Source organism: Cucurbita pepo, chromosome 5 (genome assembly GCF_057944985.1).
Source record: "Cucurbita pepo subsp. pepo isolate OVF chromosome 5, ASM5794498v1, whole genome shotgun sequence".
NCBI classification, from domain to species: Eukaryota; Viridiplantae; Streptophyta; class Magnoliopsida; order Cucurbitales; family Cucurbitaceae; genus Cucurbita; species Cucurbita pepo.
Window position 1 is genome coordinate 8554931 of NC_141802.1, and position 26841 is coordinate 8581771.

A 26841-nucleotide genomic window follows, 5' to 3' on the forward strand; every position below is an offset into this window, starting at 1 on the left:
CACGCTGTTTCTTTGAAATTCTATTGTATATCATCCGGCCTAATTATTCCCAACAAAAGTTTCAAAAAACGTCGTCCGTGACTCTATTTTTTTAGCACGTACTTCAAACGTCTCGGATTAGGGTTTCTGAATTAGGGTCACGATTTTAAGCACTCTTTTCCCTTTTTATGCTCTCCGTTTCTTCGAAATTCTATTCTAAATCATCCGTCCTAATGAATCGCCATAAAAGTTTCAATAATTGTCGAACCGTGACTCATTTTTTTAGCACGGACTTCAAACATCCAAGATTAGGGTTTCTGAATTAGGGTCTCGATTTTAAGCACTCTTTTACGGTATTATACACTCCGTTTCCTTGAAAATCTATTGTAAAGCATCCGGCCTAATGATTCCCAACAAAAGTTTCAAAAAACGTCGACTGTGACTCGGTTTTTTTAGCACGTACTTCAAACGTCCCAGATTAAGGTTTCCGAATTACGGTCTCGATTTTAAGCACTCTTTTACTTTTTAATGCTCTCCGTTTCTTCGAAATTATATTCTAAATCATCCGGCCTAATGAATCGATACAAAAGTTTCAATAATTGTCGAACCGTGACTCATTTTTTTAGCACGAACGTCAAACATCCCAGATTAGGGTTTCTGAATTAGGGTCTCGATTTTCAGCACTCTTTTACTTTTTTATGCTCTCCGTTTCTTCGAAATTCTATTCTAAATCATCCGGCCTAATGAATCGCCACAAAAGTTTCAATAATTGTCGAACCGTGACTCATTTTTTTAGCACAAACTTCAAACATCCCAGATTAGGGTTTCTGAATTAGGGTCTCGATTTTAAGCACTCTTTTACTTTTTTATGCTCTTCGTTTATTCGAAATTCTATTGTAAATCATCCGGCCTAATGAATCGCCACAAAAGTTTCAATAATTTTCGAACCGTGCCTCATTTTTTTAGGACGGACTTCAAACATCCAAGATTAGGGTTTCTGGATTAGGGTCTCGATTTTAAGCACTCTTTTACTTTTTTATGCTCTCCGTTTCTTTGAAATTCTATTGTAAATCATCCGGCCTAATGAATCGCCACAAAAGTTTCAATAATTTTCAAACCGTGACTCATTTTTTTAGCATGAACTTCAAACATCCCCGATTAGGGTTTCTGAATTAGGGTCTCGATTTTAAGCACTCTTTTACGGTTTTATGCACGTTGTTTCTTTGAAATTCTATTGTAAATCATCCGATCTAATGATTCCCAACAAAAGTTTCGAAAAACGTCGTCCGTGACCCTATTTTTTTAGCACGTACTTCAAACGTCCCGGATTAGGGTTTCCGAATTACGGTCTCGATTTTAAGCACTCTTTTGCTTTTTTATGCTCCCCATTTCTTCGAAATTCTATTCTAAATCATCCGGCCTAATGAATCGCCACAAAAGTTTCAATAATTGTCGAACCGTGACTCATTTTTTTAGCACGGACTTCAAACATCCCAGATTAGGGTTTCTAAATTAGGGTCTCGATTTTAAGCACTCTTTTACGGTTTTATGCACGTCGTTTCTTTGAAATTCTATTGTAAATCATCCAGCCTAATGATTCCCAACAAAAGTTTCGAAAAACGTCGTCCGTGACTCTATTTTTTTAGCACGTACTTCAAACGTCCCGGATTAGGGTTTCTGAATTAGGGTCACGATTTTAAGCACTCTTTTGCTTTTTCATGCTCTCCGTTTCTTTGAAATTCTATTCTAAATCATCCGCCCTAATGAATCACCACAAAAGTTTCAATAATTGTCGAACCGTGACTCATTTTTTTAGCACGGACTTCAAACATCCCAGATTAGGTTTTCTGAATTAGGGTCTCGATTTTAAGCACTCTTTTACGGTTTTATGCACGTCGTTTCGTTGAAATTCTATTGTAAATCATCCGGCCTAATGATTCCCAACAAAAGTTTTGAAAAACGTCGTCCGTGACTCTATTTTTTTAGCACGTACTTCAAACGTCCCGGATTAGGTTTTCTGAATTAGGGTCACGATTTTAAGCACTCTTTTGCTTTTTTATGCTCTCCGTTTCTTCGAAATTCTATTCTAAATCATCCGGCCTAATGGATCGCCACAAAAGTTTCAATAATTGTCAAACCGTGACTCATTTTTTTAGCACGGACTTCAAACATCCCAGATTAGGGTTTCTGAATTAAGGTCTCGATTTTAAGCACTCTTTTACGGTTTTATGCACTCCTTTTCTTTGAAAATATATTGTAAAGCATCCGGCCTAATGATTCCCAACAAAAGTTTCGAAAAACGTCGACCGTGACTCATTTTTTAGCACGTACTTCAAACGTCCCAGATTAAGGTTTTCGTATTCCGGTCTCTATTTTAAGCACTCTTTCACTCTTTTATGCATTCAGTTTCTTCGAAATTATATTCTAAATCATCCGGCCTAATGAATCGCCACAAAAGATTCAGTAATTATCGAACTGTGACTCATTTTTTTAGCACGAACTTCAAACATCCCAGATTAGGGTTTTTGAATTAGGGTCTCGATTTTAAGCACTCTTTTACTTTTTTATGCTCTCCGTTTCTTCGAAATTCTATTCTAAATCATCCGGGCTAATGAATCGGCACAAAAGTTTCAATAATTGTCGAACCGTGACTCATTTTTTTAGCACGGACTTCAAACATCCCAGATTAGGGTTTCTGAATTAGGGTCTCGATTTTAAGCACTCTTTTACTTTTTTATGCTCTCCGTTTCTTCGAAATTCTATTGTCAATCATCCGGCCTAAGGAATCGCCACAAAAGTTTCAATAATTTTCGAACCGTGCCTCATTTTTTTAGGACGGACTTCAAACATCCAAGATTAGGGTTTCTGGATTAGGGTCTCGATTTTAAGCACTCTTTTACTTATTTATGCTCTCCGTTTCTTCGAAATTCTATTGTAAATCATCCGGCCTAATGAATCGCCACAAAAGTTTCAATAATTGTCAAACCGTGACTCATTTTTTTAGCACGAACTTCAAACATCCCCGATTAGGGTTTCTGAATTAGGGTCTCGATTTTAAGCACTCTTTAAAGGTTTTATGCACGCCGTTTCTTTGAAATTCTATTGTAAAACATCCGACCTAATGATTCCCAACAAAAGTTTCGAAAAACGTCGTCTGTGACTCTATTTTTTTAGCACGTACTTTAAACGTCCCGGATTAGGGTTTTCGAATTACGGTCTCGATTTTAAGCACTCTTTTGCTTTTTTATGCTCCCCGTTTCTTTGAAATTCTATTCTAAATCATCCAGCCTAATGAATCGCCACAAAAGTTTCAATAATTGTCGAACCGTGACTCATTTTTTTAGCACGGACTTCAAACATCCCAGATTAGGGTTTCTAAATTAGTGTCTCGATTTTAAGCACTCTTTTACGGTTTTATGCACGTCGTTTCTTTGAAATTCTATTGTAAATCATCCGGCCTAATGATTCCCAACAAAAGTTTCGAAAAACGTCGTCCGTGACTCTATTTTTTTAGCACGTACTTCAAACGTCCCGGATTAGGGTTTCTGAATGAGGGTCACGATTTTAAACACTCTTTTACTTTTTTATGCTCTCCGTTTCTTCAAAATTCTATTCTAAATCATCCGGCCTAATGAATCGCTACAAAAGTTTCAATAATTGTCGAACTGTGACTCATTTTTTTAGCACGGACTTCTAACATCCCAGATTAGGGTTTCTAAATTAGGGTCTCGATTTTAAGCACTCTTTTACGGTTTTATGCACGTCGTTTCTTTGAAATTCTATTGTAAATCATCCGGCCTAATGATTCCCAACAAAAGTTTCGAAAAACGTCGTCCGTGACACTATTTTTTTAGCACGTACTTCAAACGTCCCGGATTAGGGTTTCTGAATGAGGGTCACGATTTTAAACACTCTTTTGCTTTTTTATGCTCTCCGTTTCTTCAAATTCTATTCTAAATCATCCGGCCTAATGAATCGCTACAAAAGTTTCAATAATTTTCGAACCGTGACTCATTTTTTTAGCACGGACTTCTAACATATCAGATTAGGGTTTCTGAATTAGGGTCTCGATTCTAAGCACTCTTTTACGGTTTTATGCACTCCGTTTCTTTGAAAATCTATTGTAAAGCATCCGTCCTATTGAATCCCAACAAAAGTTTAGAAAAACGTCGACCGTGACTCGGTTTTTTTAGCACGTACTTCAAACGTCCCAGATTAAGGTTTCCGAATTACGGTCTCGATTTTAAGCACACTTTCACTGTTTTATGCACTCAGTTTCTTCGATATTATATTCTAAATCATCCGGCCTAATGAATCGCCACAAAAGTTTCAATAACTGTAGAACCGTGACTCATTTTTTTAGCACGGACTTCAAACATCCCAGATTAGGGTTTCTGAATTAGGGTGTCGATTTTAAGCACTCTTTTACTTTTTTATGCTCTCCGTTTCTTCGAAATTCTATTGTAAATCATCCGGCCTAATGAATCGCCACAAAAGTTTCAATAATTGTCAAACCGTGACTCATTTTTTTAGCACGAACTTCAAACATCCCCGATTAGGGTTTCTGAATTAGGGTCTCGATTTTAAGCACTCTTTAAAGGTTTTATGCACGCCGTTTCTTTGAAATTCTATTGTAAAACATCCGACCTAATGATTCCCAACAAAAGTTTCGAAAAACGTCGTCTGTGACTCTATTTTTTTAGCACGTACTTCAAACGTCCCGGATTAGGGTTTTCGAATTACGGTCTCGATTTTAAGCACTCTTTTGCTTTTTTATGCTCCCCGTTTCTTCGAAATTCTATTCTAAATCATCCAGCCTAATGAATCGCCACAAAAGTTTCAATAATTGTCGAACCGTGACTCATTTTTTTAGCACGGACTTCAAACATCCCAGATTAGGGTTTCTAAATTAGTGTCTCGATTTTAAGCACTCTTTTACGGTTTTATGCACGTCGTTTCTTTGAAATTCTATTGTAAATCATCCGGCCTAATGATTCCCAACAAAAGTTTCGAAAAACGTCGTCCGTGACTCTATTTTTTTAGCACGTACTTCAAACGTCCCGGATTATGGTTTTTGAATGAGGGTCACGATTTTAAACACTCTTTTACTTTTTTATGCTCTCCGTTTCTTCAAAATTCTATTCTAAATCATCCGGCCTAATGAATCGCTACAAAAGTTTCAATAATTGTCGAACTGTGACTCATTTTTTTAGCACGGACTTCTAACATCCCAGATTAGGGTTTCTAAATTAGGGTCTCGATTTTAAGCACTCTTTTACGGTTTTATGCACGTCGTTTCTTTGAAATTCTATTGTAAATCATCCGGCCTAATGATTCCCAACAAAAGTTTCGAAAAACGTCGTCCGTGACACTATTTTTTTAGCACGTACTTCAAACGTCCCGAATTAGGGTTTCTGAATGAGGGTCACGATTTTAAACACTCTTTTGCTTTTTTATGCTCTCTGTTTCTTCAAATTCTATTCTAAATCAACCGGCCTAATGAATCGCTACAAAAGTTTCAATAATTTTCGAACCGTGACTCATTTTTTTAGCACGGACTTCTAACATCCCAGATTAGGGTTTCTGAATTAGGGTCTCGATTTTAAGCACTCTTTTACGGTTTTATGCACTCCGTTTCTTTGAAAATCTATTGTAAAGCATCCGTCCTAATGAATCCCAACAAAAGTTTAGAAAAACGTCGACCGTGACTCGGTTTTTTTAGCACGTACTTCAAACGTCCCAGATTAAGGTTTCCGAATTACGGTCTCGATTTTAAGCACACTTTCACTGTTTTATGCACTCAGTTTCTTCGATATTATATTCTAAATCATCCGGCCTAATGAATCGCCACAAAAGTTTCAATAACTGTAGAACCGTGACTCATTTTTATAGCACGGACTTCAAACATCCCAGATTAGGGTTTCTGAATTAGGGTCTCGATTTTAAGCACTCTTTTACTTTTTTATGCTCTCCGTTTCTTCGACATTCTATTCTAAATCATCCGGCCTAATGAATCGCCACAAAAGTTTCAAAAATTGTCAAACCGTGACTCATTTTTTTAGCACAAAGTTCAAACATCCCCGATTAGGGTTTCTGAACTAGGATCTCGATTTTAAGCACTCTTTTACGGTTTTATGCACGCCGTTTCTTTGAAATTCTGTTGTAAATCATTCGGCCTAATGATTCCCAACAAAAGTTTCGAAAACGTCGTTCGTGACTCTATTTTTTTAGCACGTACTTCAAACGTCCCGGATTAGGGTTTCTGAATTAGGGTCACGATTTTAAGCACTCTTTTACTTTTTTATGCTCTCCGTTTCTTCGAAATTCTATTCTAAATCATCCGGCCTAATGAATCGCCACAAAAGTTTCAATAATTGTCGAACCGTGACTCATTTTTTTAGCACGGACTTCTAACATCCTAGATTAGGGTTTCTGAATTAGGGTCTCGATTTTAAGCACTCTTTTACGGTTTTATGCACTCCGTTTCTTTCAAAATCTATTGTAAAGCATCCGGCCTAATGATTCCCAACAAAAGTTTCAAAAAACGTCGACTGTGACTCGGTTTTTTTAGCACGTACTTCAAACCTCCCTGATTAAGGTTTCCGAATTACGGTCTCGATTTTAAGCACTCTTTTACTTTTTAATGCTCTCCGTTTCTTCGAAATTATATTCTAAATCATCCGGCCTAATGAATCGCCACAAAAGTTTCAATAATTGTCGAACTGTGATTCATTTTTTTAGCACGGACGTCAAAGATCCCAAATTAGGGTTCTGAATTAGGGTCTCGATTTTCAGCACTCTTTTACTTTTTTATGCTCTCCGTTTATTCGAAATTCTATTCTAAATCATCCGGCCTAATGAATCGCCACAAAAGTTTCAATAATTGTCAAACCGTGATTCATTTTTAGCACAAACTTCAAACGTCCCGGATTAGGGTTTCTGAATTAGGGTCACGATTTTAAGCACTCTTTTACTTTTTTATGCTCTCCGTTTCTTCGAAATTCTATTCTAAATCATCCGGCCTAATGAATCGCCACAAAAGTTTCAATAATTGTCGAACCGTGACTCATTTTTTTAGCACGGACTTCTAACATCCTAGATTAGGGTTTCTTAACTAGGGTCTCGATTTTAAGCTCTCTTTTACGGTTTTATGCACGCCGTTTCTTTGAAATTCTATTGTAAATCATCCGGCCTAATGATTCCCAAAAAAAGTTTCAAAAAACGTCGTCCGTGACTCTATTTTTTTAGCACGGACTTCAAACATCCCAGATTATGGTTTTTGAATTAGGGTCTCGATTTTAAGCACTCTTTTACTTTTTTATGCTCTCCGTTTCTTCGAAATTCTATTCTAAATCATCCGGCCTAATGAATCGCCACAAAAGTTTCGAAAAACGTCGACCGTGACTCGGTTTTTTTAGCACGTACTTCAAACGTCCCATATTAAGGTTTTCCAATTAGGGTCTCGATTTTAAGCACTCTTTCACTCTTTTATGCATTCTGTTTCTTCAAAATTATATTCTAAATCATCCGGCCAAATGATTCCCGAAAAAAGTTTCGAAAAACGTTGACCGTGACTCAATTTTTTTTAGCACATACTTCAAACGTCCCAGATTAGGGTTTCTGAATTATGGTCTCGATTTTAAGCACTCTTTTACTTTTTAATGCTTTCCGTTTCTTCGAAATTCTATTCTAAATCATCCGGCCTAATGATTCGCCACAAAAGTTTCAATAATTGTCAAACCGTGACTCATATTTTTAGCACGGACTTCAAACATCCCAGATTAGGGTTTTTGAATTAGGGTCTCGATTTTAAGCACTCTTTTACTCTTTCATGCTCTCCGTTTAATCGAAATTCTATTCTATATCATCCGGCCTAATGAATCGCCACAAAAGTTTCAATAATTGTCAAACCGTGAGTCATTTTTTTTAGCACGTATTTCAAACGTCCCAGATTAAGGTTTCCGAAATATAGTCTCGATTTTAAGCACTCTTTCACTCTTTTATGCACTCAGTTTCATCGAAATTATATTCTAAATCATCCGGCCTAAAGATTCGCTACAAAAGTTTCAAAAATAGTCGAACCGCGACTCATCTTTTTAGCAAGGACTTCAAACGTCCGAGATTAGGGTCTCAATTTTAAGCACTATTTTACTGTTTTATGCACTCCGTTTCTTCAAAATTCTATTGTAAATCATCCTGCCTAATGATTTCCAACAATAGTTTCGAAAAACGTCGACCGTGACTCGGTTTTTTTAGCGCATACTTCAAACGCCCCATATTAAGGTTTCCGAATTAGGGTCTCAATTTTAAGCACTCTTTCACTGTTTTATGCACTCCGTTTCTTTGAATTTATATTCTAAATCATCCGACCAAATGATTCCCCAAAAAAGTTTCAAAAAAAGTTGATCGTGACTCGGTTTTTTAGCACCTACTTCAAACGTCCCTTATTAAGGTTTCCGAATTACGGTCTCGATTTTAAGCACTCTTTCACTCTTTTATGCACACCGTTTCTTCGAAATTATATTCTAAATCATCTGGCATAAAGATTCGCCACAAATGTTTCGAAAAACGTCGACCGTGACTCAGTTTTTTTAGCACGTACTTCAAACGTCCCAGATTAAGGTTTCCGAATTAAGGTCTCGATTTTAAGCACTCTTGTACTGTTTATGCCCTCCGTTTCTTCGAAATTCTATTCTAAATCATCAGGCCTAATGATTCGCAACAAATGTTTCAAAAATCGTCGAACCGTGACTCATTTTTTTACCACGTACTTCAAACATCCCAGATTAAGGTTTCCGAATGACGGTCTCGAATTTAAGCACTCTTTTACTGTTTTATGCTCTCCGTTTCTTCGAAATTCGATTCTAAATAATCAGGCTGAATGATTCGCCACAAAAGAATCGAAAAATGTTTACCGTGACTCGGATTTTTTAGCACGTACTTCAAACATCCCAGATTAAGGTTTCCGAATTAGGGTCTCGATTTTAAGCACTATTTCACTATTTTATGCACTTCGTTTCTTCGAAAATCTATTCTAAATCATCCGGCTTAAAGATTCGCCACAAAAGTTTCAAAAATCGTGAACCGTGACTAATTTTTTATCACGGACTTCAAACGTCCCAGACTAGGGTTTCTGAATTAGGGTCTCGATTTTAAGCACTATTTTACTGTTTTATGCACTCCGTTTCTTCGAAATTGTATTGTACATCATCCGGCCTAATGATTCTCAACAATAGGTTAGAAAAACGTCGACCGTGACTCGGTTTTTTTAGCACGTACTTCAAACGTCCCAGATTAAGGTTTCCGAATTACGGTCTCGATTTTAAGCACTCTTTCACTCTTTTATGCACTCAGTTTCTTAGAAATTATATTCTAAATCATCCGGCCTAATGATTCCCCCAAAAAGTTTCGAAAAACGTCGACCGTGACTAGGTTTTTTTAGCGCATACTTCAAACGCCCCATATTAAGGTTTCCGAATTAGGGTCTCAATTTTAAGCACTCTTTCACTGTTTTATGCACTCCGTTTCTTTGAATTTATATTCTAAATCATCCGACCAAATGATTCCCCAAAAAAGTTTCAAAAAAAGTTGACCGTGACTCGGTTTTTTAGCACCTACTTCAAACGTCCCTTATTAAGGTTTCCGAATTACGGTCTCGATTTTAAGCACTCTTTCACTCTTTTATGCACTCCGTTTCTTCGAAATTATATTCTAAATCATCTGGCCTAAAGATTCGCCACAAATGTTTCGAAAAACGTCGACCGTGACTCAGTTTTTTTAGCACGTACTTCAAACGTCCCAGATTAAGGTTTCCGAATTAGGGTCTCGATTTGAAGCACTCTTTTACTGTTTATGCCCTCCGTTTCTTCGAAATTCTATTCTAAATCATCAGGCCTAATGATTCGCAACAAATGTTTCAAAAATCGTCGAACCGTGACTCATTTTTTTACCACGTACTTCAAACATCCCAGATTAAGGTTTCCGAATGACGGTCTCGAATTTAAGCACTCTTTTACTATTTTATGCTCTCCGTTTCTTCGAAATTCGATTCTAAATAATCAGGCTGAATAATTCGCCACAAAAGAATCGAAAAATGTTTACCGTGACTCAGTTTTTTTAGCACGTACTTCAAACATCCCAGATTAAGGTTTCCGAATGACGGTCTCGAATTTAAGCACTCTTTTACTGTTTTATGCTCTCCGTTTCTTCGAAATTCGATTCTAAATAATCAGGCTGAATGATTCGCCACAAAAGAATCGAAAAATGTTTACCGTGACTCGGTTTTTTTAGCACGTACTTCAAACATCCCAGATTAAGGTTTCCGAATTAGGGTCTCGATTTTAAGCACTATTTCACTATTTTATGCACTTCGTTTCTTCGAAATTCTATTCTAAATCATCCGGCTTAAAGATTCGCCACAAAAGTTTCAAAAATTGAACCGTGACTAATTTTTTATCACGGACTTCAAACGTCCGAGACTAGGGTTTCTGAATTAGGGTCTCGATTTTAAGCACTATTTTACTTTTTTATGCACTCCGTTTCTTCGAAATTGTATTGTACATCATCCGGCCTAATGATTCTCAACAATAGGTTAGAAAAACATCGACCGTGACTCGGTTTTTTTAGCACGTACTTCAAACGTCCCAGATTAAGGTTTCCGAATTACGGTCTCGATTTTAAGCACTCTTTCACTCTTTTATGCACTCAGTTTCTTAGAAATTATATTCTAAATCATCCGGCCTAATGATTCCCCCAAAAAGTTTCGAAAAACGTCGACCGTGACTCGGTTTTTTTAGCGCATACTTCAAACGCCCCATATTAAGGTTTCCGAATTAGGGTCTCAATTTTAAGCACTCTTTCACTGTTTTATGCACTCCGTTTCTTTGAATTTATATTCTAAATCATCCGACCAAATGATTCCCCAAAAAAGTTTCAAAAAAAGTTGACCGTGACTCGGTTTTTTAGCACCTACTTCAAACGTCCCTTATTAAGGTTTCCGAATTACGGTCTCGATTTTAAGCACTCTTTCACTCTTTTATGCACTCCGTTTCTTCGAAATTATATTCTAAATCATCTGGCCTAAAGATTCGCCACAAATGTTTCGAAAAACGTCGACCGTGACTCAGTTTTTTTAGCACGTACTTCAAACGTCCCAGATTAAGGTTTCCGAATTAGGGTCTCGATTTGAAGCACTCTTTTACTGTTTATGCCCTCCGTTTCTTCGAAATTCTATTCTAAATCATCAGGCCTAATGATTCGCAACAAATGTTTCAAAAATCGTCGAACCGTGACTCATTTTTTTACCACGTACTTCAAACATCCCAGATTAAGGTTTCCGAATGACGGTCTCGAATTTAAGCACTCTTTTACTGTTTTATGCTCTCCGTTTCTTCGAAATTCGATTCTAAATAATCAGGCTGAATGATTCGCCACAAAAGAATCGAAAAATGTTTACCGTGACTCAGTTTTTTTAGCACGTACTTCAAACATCCCAGATTAAGGTTTCCGAATGACGGTCTCGAATTTAAGCACTCTTTTACTGTTTTATGCTCTCCGTTTCTTCGAAATTCGATTCTAAATAATCAGGCTGAATGATTCGCCACAAAAGAATCGAAAAATGTTTACCGTGACTCGGTTTTTTTAGCACGTACTTCAAACATCCCAGATTAAGGTTTCCGAATTAGGGTCTCGATTTTAAGCACTATTTCACTATTTTATGCACTTCGTTTCTTCGAAATTCTATTCTAAATCATCCGGCTTAAAGATTCGCCACAAAAGTTTCAAAAATTGAACCGTGACTAATTTTTTATCACGGACTTCAAACGTCCGAGACTAGGGTTTCTGAATTAGGGTCTCGATTTTAAGCACTATTTTACTTTTTTATGCACTCCGTTTCTTCGAAATTGTATTGTACATCATCCGGCCTAATGATTCTCAACAATAGGTTAGAAAAACATCGACCGTGACTCGGTTTTTTTAGCACGTACTTCAAACGTCCCAGATTAAGGTTTCCGAATTACGGTCTCGATTTTAAGCACTCTTTCACTCTTTTATGCACTCAGTTTCTTAGAAATTATATTCTAAATCATCCGGCCTAATGATTCCCCCAAAAAGTTTCGAAAAACGTCGACCGTGACTCGGTTTTTTTAGCGCATACTTCAAACGCCCCATATTAAGGTTTCCGAATTAGGGTCTCAATTTTAAGCACTCTTTCACTGTTTTATGCACTCCGTTTCTTTGAATTTATATTCTAAATCATCCGACCAAATGATTCCCCAAAAAAGTTTCAAAAAAAGTTGACCGTGACTCGGTTTTTTAGCACCTACTTCAAACGTCCCTTATTAAGGTTTCCGAATTACGGTCTCGATTTTAAGCACTCTTTCACTCTTTTATGCACTCCGTTTCTTCGAAATTATATTCTAAATCATCTGGCCTAAAGATTCGCCACAAATGTTTCGAAAAACGTCGACCGTGACTCAGTTTTTTTAGCACGTACTTCAAACGTCCCAGATTAAGGTTTCCGAATTAGGGTCTCGATTTGAAGCACTCTTTTACTGTTTATGCCCTCCGTTTCTTCGAAATTCTATTCTAAATCATCAGGCCTAATGATTCGCAACAAATGTTTCAAAAATCGTCGAACCGTGACTCATTTTTTTACCACGTACTTCAAACATCCCAGATTAAGGTTTCCGAATGACGGTCTCGAATTTAAGCACTCTTTTACTGTTTTATGCTCTCCGTTTCTTCGAAATTCGATTCTAAATAATCAGGCTGAATGATTCGCCACAAAAGAATCGAAAAATGTTTACCGTGACTCAGTTTTTTTAGCACGTACTTCAAACATCCCAGATTAAGGTTTCCGAATGACGGTCTCGAATTTAAGCACTCTTTTACTGTTTTATGCTCTCCGTTTCTTCGAAATTCGATTCTAAATAATCAGGCTGAATGATTCGCCACAAAAGAATCGAAAAATGTTTACCGTGACTCGGTTTTTTTAGCACGTACTTCAAACATCCCAGATTAAGGTTTCCGAATTAGGGTCTCGATTTTAAGCACTATTTCACTATTTTATGCACTTCGTTTCTTCGAAATTCTATTCTAAATCATCCGGCTTAAAGATTCGCCACAAAAGTTTCAAAAATTGAACCGTGACTAATTTTTTATCACGGACTTCAAACGTCCGAGACTAGGGTTTCTGAATTAGGGTCTCGATTTTAAGCACTATTTTACTTTTTTATGCACTCCGTTTCTTCGAAATTGTATTGTACATCATCCGGCCTAATGATTCTCAACAATAGGTTAGAAAAACATCGACCGTGACTCGGTTTTTTTAGCACGTACTTCAAACGTCCCAGATTAAGGTTTCCGAATTACGGTCTCGATTTTAAGCACTCTTTCACTCTTTTATGCACTCAGTTTCTTAGAAATTATATTCTAAATCATCCGGCCTAATGATTCCCCCAAAAAGTTTCGAAAAACGTCGACCGTGACTCGGTTTTTTTAGCGCATACTTCAAACGCCCCATATTAAGGTTTCCGAATTAGGGTCTCAATTTTAAGCACTCTTTCACTGTTTTATGCACTCCGTTTCTTTGAATTTATATTCTAAATCATCCGACCAAATGATTCCCCAAAAAAGTTTCAAAAAAAGTTGACCGTGACTCGGTTTTTTAGCACCTACTTCAAACGTCCCTTATTAAGGTTTCCGAATTACGGTCTCGATTTTAAGCACTCTTTCACTCTTTTATGCACTCCGTTTCTTCGAAATTATATTCTAAATCATCTGGCCTAAAGATTCGCCACAAATGTTTCGAAAAACGTCGACCGTGACTCAGTTTTTTTAGCACGTACTTCAAACGTCCCAGATTAAGGTTTCCGAATTAGGGTCTCGATTTGAAGCACTCTTTTACTGTTTATGCCCTCCGTTTCTTCGAAATTCTATTCTAAATCATCAGGCCTAATGATTCGCAACAAATGTTTCAAAAATCGTCGAACCGTGACTCATTTTTTTACCACGTACTTCAAACATCCCAGATTAAGGTTTCCGAATGACGGTCTCGAATTTAAGCACTCTTTTACTGTTTTATGCTCTCCGTTTCTTCGAAATTCGATTCTAAATAATCAGGCTGAATGATTCGCCACAAAAGAATCGAAAAATGTTTACCGTGACTCAGTTTTTTTAGCACGTACTTCAAACATCCCAGATTAAGGTTTCCGAATGACGGTCTCGAATTTAAGCACTCTTTTACTGTTTTATGCTCTCCGTTTCTTCGAAATTCGATTCTAAATAATCAGGCTGAATGATTCGCCACAAAAGAATCGAAAAATGTTTACCGTGACTCGGTTTTTTTAGCACGTACTTCAAACATCCCAGATTAAGGTTTCCGAATTAGGGTCTCGATTTTAAGCACTATTTCACTATTTTATGCACTTCGTTTCTTCGAAATTCTATTCTAAATCATCCGGCTTAAAGATTCGCCACAAAAGTTTCAAAAATTGAACCGTGACTAATTTTTTATCACGGACTTCAAACGTCCGAGACTAGGGTTTCTGAATTAGGGTCTCGATTTTAAGCACTATTTTACTTTTTTATGCACTCCGTTTCTTCGAAATTGTATTGTACATCATCCGGCCTAATGATTCTCAACAATAGGTTAGAAAAACATCGACCGTGACTCGGTTTTTTTAGCACGTACTTCAAACGTCCCAGATTAAGGTTTCCGAATTACGGTCTCGATTTTAAGCACTCTTTCACTCTTTTATGCACTCAGTTTCTTAGAAATTATATTCTAAATCATCCGGCCTAATGATTCCCCCAAAAAGTTTCGAAAAACGTCGACCGTGACTCGGTTTTTTTAGCGCATACTTCAAACGCCCCATATTAAGGTTTCCGAATTAGGGTCTCAATTTTAAGCACTCTTTCACTGTTTTATGCACTCCGTTTCTTTGAATTTATATTCTAAATCATCCGACCAAATGATTCCCCAAAAAAGTTTCAAAAAAAGTTGACCGTGACTCGGTTTTTTAGCACCTACTTCAAACGTCCCTTATTAAGGTTTCCGAATTACGGTCTCGATTTTAAGCACTCTTTCACTCTTTTATGCACTCCGTTTCTTCGAAATTATATTCTAAATCATCTGGCCTAAAGATTCGCCACAAATGTTTCGAAAAACGTCGACCGTGACTCAGTTTTTTTAGCACGTACTTCAAACGTCCCAGATTAAGGTTTCCGAATTAGGGTCTCGATTTGAAGCACTCTTTTACTGTTTATGCCCTCCGTTTCTTCGAAATTCTATTCTAAATCATCAGGCCTAATGATTCGCAACAAATGTTTCAAAAATCGTCGAACCGTGACTCATTTTTTTACCACGTACTTCAAACATCCCAGATTAAGGTTTCCGAATGACGGTCTCGAATTTAAGCACTCTTTTACTGTTTTATGCTCTCCGTTTCTTCGAAATTCGATTCTAAATAATCAGGCTGAATGATTCGCCACAAAAGAATCGAAAAATGTTTACCGTGACTCAGTTTTTTTAGCACGTACTTCAAACATCCCAGATTAAGGTTTCCGAATTAGGGTCTCGATTTTAAGCACTATTTCACTATTTTATGCACTTCGTTTCTTCGAAATTCTATTCTAAATCATCCGGCTTAAAGATTCGCCACAAAAGTTTCAAAAATCGTGAACCGTGACTAATTTTTTATCACGGACTTCAAACGTCCCAGACTAGGGTTTCTGAATTAGGGTCTCGATTTTAAGCACTATTTTACTGTTTTATGCACTCCGTTTCTTCGAAATTGTATTGTACATCATCCGGCCTAATGATTCTCAACAATAGGTTAGAAAAACGTCGACCGTGACTCGGTTTTTTTAGCACGTACTTCAAACGTCCCAGATTAAGGTTTCCGAACTACGGTCTCGATTTTAAGCACTCTTTCACTCTTTTATGCACTCAGTTTCTTAGAAATTATATTCTAAATCATCCGGCCTAATGATTCCCCCAAAAAGTTTCGAAAAACGTCGACCGTGACTCGGTTTTTTTAGCACGTACTTCAAACGTCCCAGATTAAGGGTTCCGAATTACGGTCTCAATTTTAAGCACTCTTTCACTCTTTTATGCCCTCAGTTTCTTCGAAATTATATTCTAAATCATCCGGCCAAATGATTCCCTAAAAAAGTTTCGAAAAACGTCGAACATGACTCGATTTTTTTTTAACAAACTTCAAAACGTCCCAGATTAGGGTTTCTAAATTAGGGCCTCGATTTTAAGCATTCTTTTACTGTTTTATGCACTCCGTTTCTTTGAAATTCTATTGTAAATCATCCAGCCTAATGATTCCCAACAAAAGTTTCGAAAAACGTCGACCGTGAATCGGTTTTTTTAGCACGTACTTCAAACGTCCCAGATTAAGGTTTCTGAATTAGGGTCTGGATTTTAAGCACTCTTTCACTCTTTTATGCATTCTGTTTCTTCGAAATTATATTCTAAATAATCCAGCCTAATGATTCCCCAAAAAAGTTTCAAAAAATGTCGACAGTGACTCGGTTTTTTTAGCATGTACTTCAAACGTCCAAGATTAAGGTTTCCGAATTAGGGTCTCGATTTTAAGCACTTTTTTACTGTTTATGCTCTCCGTTTCTTCGAAATTCTATTCTAAATCATCCGGCCTAATGATTCCCCAAAAAAGTTTCAAAAAACGTCGACCGTGACTCGTTTTTTTAGCACATACTTCAAACGTCCCAGATTAAGGTTTCCAAATTACGGTCTCGATTTTAAGCACTTTCACTGTCTTATGCACTCTGTTTCTTCGAAATTCTATTCTAAATCATCCGGCCTAATGATTCCAAACAAAAGTTTTGAAAAACGTCGTCCGTGACTCTATTTTTTTACACGTACTTCAAATGTCCCAGATTAAGGTTTCTGAATTAGGGTCTCGATTTTAAGCACTCTTTCACTGTTTTATGCACTTCGCTTCTTCGACATTCTATTCTAAATTTTCCGGCCTAAAGATTCCCCAACAAAAGTTTCGAAAAACGTTGACCGTGACTCGGTTTTTTTAGCACGTACTTCAAACGTCCCAGATTAAGGTTTTCGAATTACAGTCTCAATTTTAAGCACTCTTTCACTCTTTTATGCCCTCAGTTTCTTCAAAATTATATTCTAAATCATCCGGCCGAATGATTCCCCAAAAAAGTTTCGACAAACGTCGAACATGACTCGATTTTTTTAGCACGTACTTCAAACATCCCAGATTAGGGTTTCTGAATTATGGTCTCGATTTTAAGCACTCTTTCACTGTCTTCTGCACTCTATTTCTTCAAAATTCTATTCTAAATCATCCGGCCTAATGATTACAAACAAAAGTTTTAAAAAACGTCGTTCGTGACTCTGTTTTTTTAGCACGTACTTCAAACGTCCCAGATTAAGGTTTTTGAATTAGGGTCTCGATTTTAAGACCTATTTCAGTATTTTATGCACTTCGTTTCTTCGAAATTCTATTCTAAATCATCCGGCCTAAAGATTGCCACAAAAGTTTCAAAAATCGTCGAACCGTGACTCATTTTTTTAGAACGGACTTCAAACGTCCCAGATTAGGGTTTCTGAATTAGGGCCTCGATTTTAAGCATTCTTTTACTTTTTTATGCACTCCATTTCTTCGAAATTCTATTGTAAATCATCCAGCCTAATGATTACCAACAAAAGTTTCGAAAAACGTCGACAGTGACTCGGTTTTTTTAGCATGTACTTCAAACGTCCAAGATTAAGGTTTCCGAATTAGGGTCTCGATTTTAAGCACTTTTTTACTGTTTATGCTCTCCGTTTCTTCGAAATTCTATTCTGAATCATCCGGCCTAATGATTCCCCAAAAAAGTTTCAAAAAACGTCGACCGTGACTTGATTTTTTTAGCACGTACTTCAAACGTCCCAGATTAAGGTTTCTGAATTACGGTCTCGATTTTAAGCACTTTCACTGTCTTATGCACTCTGTTTCTTCGAAATTCTATTCTAAATCATCCGGCCTAATGATTCCAAACAAAAGTTTTGAAAAACGTCGTCAGTGACTCTATTTTTTTAGCACGTACTTCAAACGTCCCAGATTAAGGTTTCTGAATTAGGGTCTCGATTTTAAGCACTCTTTCACTGTTTTATGCACTTCGCTTCTTCGACATTCTATTCTAAATTTTCCGGCCTAAAGATTCCCCAACAAAAGTTTCGAAAAACGTTGACTGTGACTCGGTTATTTTAGCACGTACTTCAAAATTCCCAAATTAAGGTTTCCAAATTAGGGTCTTAATTTTAAGCACTCTTTTACTTTTTTATGCTCTCCGTTTCTTCGAAATACTATTCTAACTCATCCGGCCTAATGAATCGCCATAAAAGTTTCAATAATTGTCGAACCGTGACTCATTTTTTTAGCTCGGACTTCAAACATCCCAGATTAGGGTTTCTGACTTAGGGTCTCGATTTTAAGCACTCTTTTACGGTTTTATGACCTCCGTTTCTTTGAAATTCTATTGTAAATCATCCAGCCTAATGATTCCAAACAAAAGTTTCGAAAAACGTCGACCGTGACTCGGTTTTTTTTGCACGTACTTCAAACGTCCCAGATTAAGGTTTCCGAATTACGGTCTCAATTTTAAGCACTCTTTCACTCTTTTATGCACTCAGTTTCTTCGAAATTATATTCTAAATCATCCGGCCTAATGATTCCCCAACATAGTTTGGAAAAACGTCATCCTTGACTCTATTTTTTTAACACGTACTTCAAACGTCCCAGATTAGGGTTTCTGAATTAAGGTCACGATTTTAAGCACTCTTTTACTTTTTTATGCTCTCCGTTTCTTCGAAATCCTATTCTAAATCATCCGGCCTAATAATTCGCCACAAAAGTTTCAAAAATCGTCGAACTGTGACTCATTTTTTTAGCACGGACTTCAAACGTCCCAGATTAGGGTTTCTGAATTAGGGTCTCCATTTGAAGCACTCTTTTACTATTTTTTGAACTCCGTTTCTTTGAAATTCTATTGTAAATCATCCGGCCTAATGATTCCCAACAAAAGTTTCAAAAAACGTCGACCGTGACTCATTTTTTTTAGCACGTACTTCAAACGTCCCAGATTAAGGTTTCCGAATTACGGTCTCGATTTTAAGCACTCTTTTCATTGTTTTATGCACTTCGCTTCTTCGATATTCTATTCTAAATTTTCCGGCCTAAAGATTCCCAAACAAAAGTTTCGAAAATCGTCGACCGTGACTCGGTTTTTTAGCACGTACTTCAAACGTCCGAGATTAAGGTTTCCGAATTAGGGTCTCGATTTTAAGCAGTCTTTTTTTTCTTTACGCTCTCTGTTTCTTCGAAATTCAATTATAAATCATCCGGCCTAATGATTCGCCACAAAAGTTTCATAAATTGTCGAACCGTGACTCATTTTTTTAGAACGGACTTCAAACGTCTCAGATTAGGGTTTCTGAAAAAGGGTCTCGATTTTAAGCACTCTTTTACTGTTTTATGAACTCCGTTTCTTCGAAATTCTATTGTAAATCATCCGGCCTAATGATTCCAAACAAAACATTCGAAAAACGTTGACCGTGACTCGGTTTTTATAGCACGTACTTCAAACGTCCCAGATTAAGGTTTCCGAATTACGATCTCGATTTTAAGTACTCTTTTACTGTTTTATGCACTCCGTTTCTTCGAAATTCTATTGTAAATCATTCGGCCTAATGATTACAACCAAAAGTTTTGAAAAACGTAGTCTGTGACTCAGTTATTTTAGCACGTACTTTAAACGTCCCAAATTAAGGTTTCCGAATTAGGGTCTCGATTTTAAGCACTCTTTTACTTTTTATGCTCTCTGTTTCTTCGATATTCTATTCTAAATCATCCGGCCTAATAATTCTCCACAAAAGTTTCAAAAATCGTCGAACTGTGACTCATTTTTTTAGCACGGACTTCAAACGTCCCAGATTAGAATTTCTGAATTAGGGTCTCGATTTTAAGCACTGTTTCACTGTTTTATGCACTCTGTTTCTTCGAAATTCTATTCTAAATCATCCGGCCTAATGATTCCAAACAAAAGTTTTGAAAAACGTCGTCCGTGACTGTTTTTTTACACGTACTTCAAACGTCCCAGATTAAGTTTTCTGAATTAGGGTCTCGATTTTAAACACTCTTTTACTGTTTTATGCTCTCCGTTTCTTCGAAATTCGATTCTAAATAATCAGGCCGAATGATTCACCACAAAAATTTCAAAAAACGTTGACTGTGACTTTGTTTTTTTAGGACGTACTTCAAACGTCCCAGATTAAGGTTTCCGAATTATGATCTCGATTTTAAGCACTCTTTCACTGTTTTATGCACTTCGTTTCTTCGAAATTCTATTCTAAATCATCCGGTCTAAAGATTCCCCAACAAAATTTCGAAAAACGTTGACTGTGACTTTGTTTTTTTAGGACGTACTTCAAACGTCCCGGATTAGGGTTTCTGAATTAGGGTCACGATTTTAAGCACTCATTTACTTTTTTATGCTCTCCGTTTCTTCGAAATTCTATTCTAAATCATCCGGCCTAATGAATCGCCACAAAAGTTTCAATAATTGTCGAACCGTGACTCATTTTTTTAGCACGGACTTCTAACATCCCAGATTAGGGTTTCTGAATTAGGGTCTCGATTTTAAGCACTCTTTTACGGTTTTATGCACTCCGTTTCTTTGAAAATCTATTGTAAAGCATCCGGCCTAATGATTCCCAACAAAAGTTTCAAAAAACGTCGACTGTGACTCGGTTTTTTTAGCACGTACTTCAAACCTCCCAAATTAAGGTTTCCGAATTACGGTCTCGATTTTAAGCACTCTTTTACTTTTTTATGCTCTCCGTTTCTTCGAAATTATATTCTAAATCATCCGGCCTAATGAATCGCCACAAAAGTTTCAATAATTGTCGAACCGTGACTCATTTTTTTAGCACGGACGTCAAACATCCCAGATTAGGGTTCTGAATTAGGGTCTCGATTTTCAGCACTCTTTTACTTTTTTATGCTCTCCGTTTATTCGAAATTCTATTCTAAATCATCCGGCCTAGTGAATCGCCACAAAAGTTTCAATAATTGTCAAACCGTGATTCATTTTTTTAGCACAAACTTCAAACATCGCAGATTAGGGTTTCTTAACTAGGGTCTCGATTTTAAGCTCTCTTTTACGGTTTTATGCACGCCGTTTCTTTGAAATTCTATTGCAAATCATCTGGCCTAATGATTCCCAAAAAAAGTTTCAAAAAACGTCGTCCGTGACTCTATTTTTTTAGCACGGACTTCAAACATCCCAGATTAGGGTTTTTGAATTAGGGTCTCGATTTTAAGCACTCTTTTACTTTTTTATGCTCTCCGTTTCTTTGAAATTCTATTCTAAATCATCCGGCCTAATGTATCGCCACAAAAGTTTCAATAATTCGAACCGTGACTCATTTTTTTAGCATGGACTTCAAACATCCCAGATTAGGGTTTCTGAATTAGGGTCACGATTTTAAGCACTCTTTTACTTTTTTATGCTCTCCGTTTCTTCGGAATTCTATTGTAAATCATCCGGCCTAATGAATCGCCACAAAAGTTTCAATAATTTTCGAACCGTGACTCATTTTTTTAGCACGGACTTCAAACATCCAAGATTAGGGTTTCTAAATTAGGGTCTCGATTTTAAGCACTCTTTTAATTTTTTATGCTCTCCGTTTCTTCGAAATTCTATTGTAAATCATCCACCTAATGAATCGCCACAAAAGTTTCAATAATTGTCAAACCGTGACTCATTTTTTTAGCACGAACTTCAAACATCCCCTATTAGGGTTTCTGAATTAGGGTCTTTATTTTAAGCACTCTTTTACGGTTTTATGCACGTGGTTTCTTTGAAATTCTATTGTAAATCATCCGGCCATATGATTCCCAACAAAAGTTTCGAAAAACGTCGTCCGTGACTCTATTGTTTTAGCACGTACTTCAAACGTCCTGGATTAGGGTTTCTGAATTAGGTTCAGGATTTTAAGCACTCTTTTACTTTTTTATGCTCTCCATTTCTTCGAAATTCTATTCTAAATCATCCGGCCTAATGAATCGCCACAAAAGTTTCAATAATTGTCGAACCGTGACTCATTTTTTTAGCACGGACTTCAAACATCCCAAATTAGGGTTTCTGAATTAGGGTCTCGATTTTAAGCACTCTTTTACGGTTTTATGCACTCCGTTTCTTTGAAAATCTATTGTAAAGCATCAGGCCTAATGATTCCCAACAAAAGTTTCAAAAAACGTCGACTGTGACTCGGTTTTTTTAGCACGTACTTCAAACGTCCCAGATTAAGGTTTCCGAATTACGGTCTCGATTTTAAGCACTTTTTTACTTTTTAATGCTCTCCGTTTCTTCGAAATTATATTCTAAATCATCCAGCCTAATGAATCGGCACAAAAGTTTCAATAATTGTCGAACCGTGACTCATTTTTTTAGCACGGACGTCAAACATCCCAGATTAGGGTTTCTGAATTAGGGTCTCGATTTTAAGCACTCTTTTACTTTTTTATGCTCTCCGTTTCTTCGAAATTCTATTCTAAATCATCCGGCCTAATAAATCGCCACAAAAGTTTCAATAATTGTCAAACAGTGACTCATTTTTTTAGCACGAACTTCAAACATCCCCGATTAGGGTTTCTGAATTAGGGTCTCGATTTTAAGCACTCTTTTACGGTTTTATGCACGCCGTTTCTTTGAAATCTGTTGTAAATCATCCGGCCTAATGATTCCCAACAAATGTTTCGAAAAACGTCGTCCGTGACTCTATTTTTTTAGTAAGTACTTCAAACGTCCCAGATTAGGGTTTCTGAATTAGGGTCACGGTTTTAAGCACTATTTTACTTTTCTATGCTCTCCGTTTCTTCAAAATTCTATTCTAAATCATCCGGCCTAATAATTCGCCAAAAAAGTTTCGAAAAACGTCGACCGTGACTCGGTTTTTTTAGCACGTACTTCAAACGTCCCATATTAAGGTTTTCCAATTAGGGTCTCGATTTTAAGCACTCTTTCACTCTTTTATGCATTCTGTTTCTTCAAAATTATATTCTAAATCATCCGGCCAAATGATTCCCGAAAAAAGTTTTGAAAAATGTAGTCTGTGACTCAGTTATTTTAGCACGTACTTTAAACGTCCCAAATTAAGGTTTCCGAATTAGGGTCTCGATTTTAAGCACTCTTTTACTTTTGATGCTCTCTGTTTCTTCGATATTCTATTCTAAATCATCCGGCCTAATAATTCTCCACAAAAGTTTCAAAAATCGTCGAACTGTGACTCATTTTTTTAGCACGGACTTCAAACGTCCCAGATTAGGGTTTCTGGATTAGGGTCTCGATTTTAAGCACTGTTTCACTGTTTTATGCACTCTGTTTCTTCGAAATTCTATTCTAAATCATCCGGCCTAATGATTCCAAACAAAAGTTTTGAAAAACGTCGTCCGTGACTGTTTTTTTACACGTACTTCAAACGTCCCAGATTAAGTTTTCTGAATTAGGGTCTCGATTTTAAACACTCTTTTACTGTTTTATGCTCTCCGTTTCTTCGAAATTCGATTCTAAATAATAAGGCCGAATGATTCACCACAAAAATTTCAAAAAACGTTGACTGTGACTTTGTTTTTTTAGGACGTACTTCAAACGTCCCAGATTAAGGTTTCCGAATTATGATCTCGATTTTAAGCACTCTTTCACTATTTTATGCACTTCGTTTCTTCGAAATTCGATTCTAAATCATCCGGCCTAAAGATTCCCCAACAAATGTTTCAAAAAACGTGGACCGTGACTCGGTTATTTTAGCACGTACTTCAAACGTCCCAGATTAAGGTTTTCGAATTAGGGTCTCGATTTTAAGCACTCTTTTACTTTTTTATGCTCTTCATTTCTTCAAAATTCTATTCTAAATCATCCGACCTAATGATTCGACACAAAAGTTTCAAAAATCGTCGAACCGTGACTCATTTTTTTAGAACGGACTTCAAACGTCTTAGATTAGGGTTTCTGAATTAGGGTCTCGTTTTAAGCACTCTTTTACTGTTTTATGCACTCTGTTTCTTCAAAATTCTATTGTAAATCATCCGGCCTAATGATCCCAACAAAAGTTTCGAAAAACGTCGACCGTGACTCGGTTTTTTTAGCACGTACTTCAAACGTCCCAGATAATGGTTTCCGAATTAAGGTCTCGATTTTAAGCACTCTTTTACAGTTTATTCTCTCCGTTTCTACGAAATTATATTCTCAATCATCAGGCCTAATGATTCGCCACAAAAGTTTCGAAAAACGTAGTCCGTGACTCTGTTTTTTTTACCATGTACTTCAAACGTCCCAGATTAAGGTTTTCGAATGACGGTCTCGATTTTAAGATTAGTTGCTTGAGAGGAGAGCTCCAGAACCTATTCTTTCAATTCATTCAATCCGTGAGCTCCGGAACCTATTCTTTCGACTCATTCACATCCAGATCATTCATCTTTCGAATCCATATTAGGCAAGGAGACATTGCTTATTCCTTGGTCTATTAGTGAACTATCTCTCCAGGGATTGTGAAAGATGTTCCACCCACTAGAATCTTTCGACTGGAACGAGAATCTCGATAACCTAAACAAAAATGCAGAAGTGAGCCTACTCCTCTCTCCCCCTTTTTTAGCCAACACCATCAACCCCATTCATTTTGAACCTTGAATGATTCAAAGCAAAAAATAGAAGATAAATAGAAGGAAAGGAGATCAGAAAGATACGTGGACAACTTGACTCTCGTATAGGTCGGATGTTTCCATGAACAGTAAGCAGTGGATCTCCCCTGATTTTGGGAAAGCTGGTGTGGTGGCCGCGTCTGAATTCTCTTTCAAGGCAAGGGGCCAGATCGACATTCTTGTTTACTCTTATCCGGTCGAGGTGGTTTTTGTTTACCAGCGCGTAGGTGGTCTAAGTTCCTATGACCGAGTCTTTCTGACCCCTGTGGACATCTTTTCTTAATGTATTAAAGAGGGCCTCTCTAACCGGTGAAAAGTGGTGGGTGTCCACTAACAGCCATTCCTGGCTCGGCTCCGATAATGCAATTTCGGGAGGAGTCGGTAGTTTGGCACTGGATCCCTTCGGACCTGGAGAACATTGGAGCTGGGTCAGGGTTTGGTGAACCAACTGTCCTCTCCTTTACAGTCTCGCTGCTTCTCTCCTATTTATTCTTTATAGAGGTAAATAAATAGGTGTTTTCATCTTCCGTCCTGGACTGATTGAACAAGGTAAAGCATCTTCGCTCCTCTCCTGTCCTTTACAGTCGAGTGTCTTTGCTCCTCTAGTTTCAGTATCGGGCCCCTTTTTCGTTGCCTAGATTACACCTTCAGAATACCCCTGAAGGGAATTTTGCTCTACTTCCCTCGATCTTCACTTTACGCCACGCCGACTGCCCTTTCGTCATAAGGCGTGGAATTAGACCAAGGGGAATCTCCATAGGAACTAGTCCCTCTGATTTTGCACGTAGGAGATCGAGACACTGCCCCAGGGCGGTTATGGACAAGTAGATCGATCGCCCTATCTCGACAATTAGATGGAGGGTCTGACGTTGTATATATGTACTTTGATTTCCTTCCCCCCGTAAGATCAATATCACAACCAATAGTCTCAGAAAGGGGATTTTTAGATATCAGTAGTTGTCCAGCCGTACCCAAATAGTAAGATTCCAGAGGAAAATGCACCTAAGATCAAATATTTCGAGCCGGCTTCCGTGGAAAATTCAGACTTTCTTTTGGATGCTGCCATCACATAAACACATAAACTTTGAGGCTCAATAGCTAAATACATGGAAATTGAATCATGAGACGAGATCATAAAGAGCATACTGCGAGTAGGAAGTGGAATTAATATAATGAATTCAAAAGCATCAAACCTCTCTTGTTCGAAAGAATCGAAACACATCGAAATGGTACCAGCCGTACTTAATACTAGAAGGATTTGGCAGAAATATGTCAAATTGTCCCTCCTAAAAAGAATATTCCAGAATAAATGGGCAATAGTTAGGAGAGGTGCGCCAGCGGCGAGCAGAAGCAAGGTTATTAGATACCTCAGGAAAGCCCGACCAGAACCACACGTGCAAGTTTCCTGGCCAGAAGCAAGATTTGCGCGAACTAGCGGACCGATCACTCAGTGTGGATGCTCCCTACAGCATCAGCAAACCTTTTCGGAACAGCTTAGGAATGGGGGCCACAAGACCAGCCCGAATCCAGCCAGGTTCTCTTTCTTCTCATCTACCCTTCCCAACAATTGTACCTTGTCTTGGGGCTTCGCTTTACGAGAGAGAGCCCGCAAAAAAGTCTTTCTCTTCCCTCTCCCGTCTCGGATCATATTCAGGTGCGTCCACAGAAGAGGAAATCGCAATGCATCTTGATCAGCAGGCGTAGCTTGGAGTGGGAGTGTATGTAGTAGGGTGGGTAGTAAGGTAAGGAGGCCACCAGAGAGGAAGCCAAACGGCCTATTAAGCGCAGCTAAGCTAGGAGAAAGCCAGGTGCCGGTGGTATGCTCTATTCGGGCCGGAGCATTGATTCCCCATAACGAATAGGCTAGCTCGAGATCTCAATTGCCTATCCTGTGTTCGAGAAGGTCCCGCAGTTCCTTGGCAGCACCTCGAAGTTTTGTTTCTTGTCTTACATGAGACTGGAGATATTCCTCACTCCATGGCATGGCACCTTTCGCTCATCCATTCTGCCCGTGCAGACGCCCTTTTTCTTTCATTATCATCTACTGCCCTTTGTTTCCTCCCGGCTATTCACGCATGAGGCTCATCGTATGTATGCTCGACTTCGTTTGCCGGTGCTATAGGTA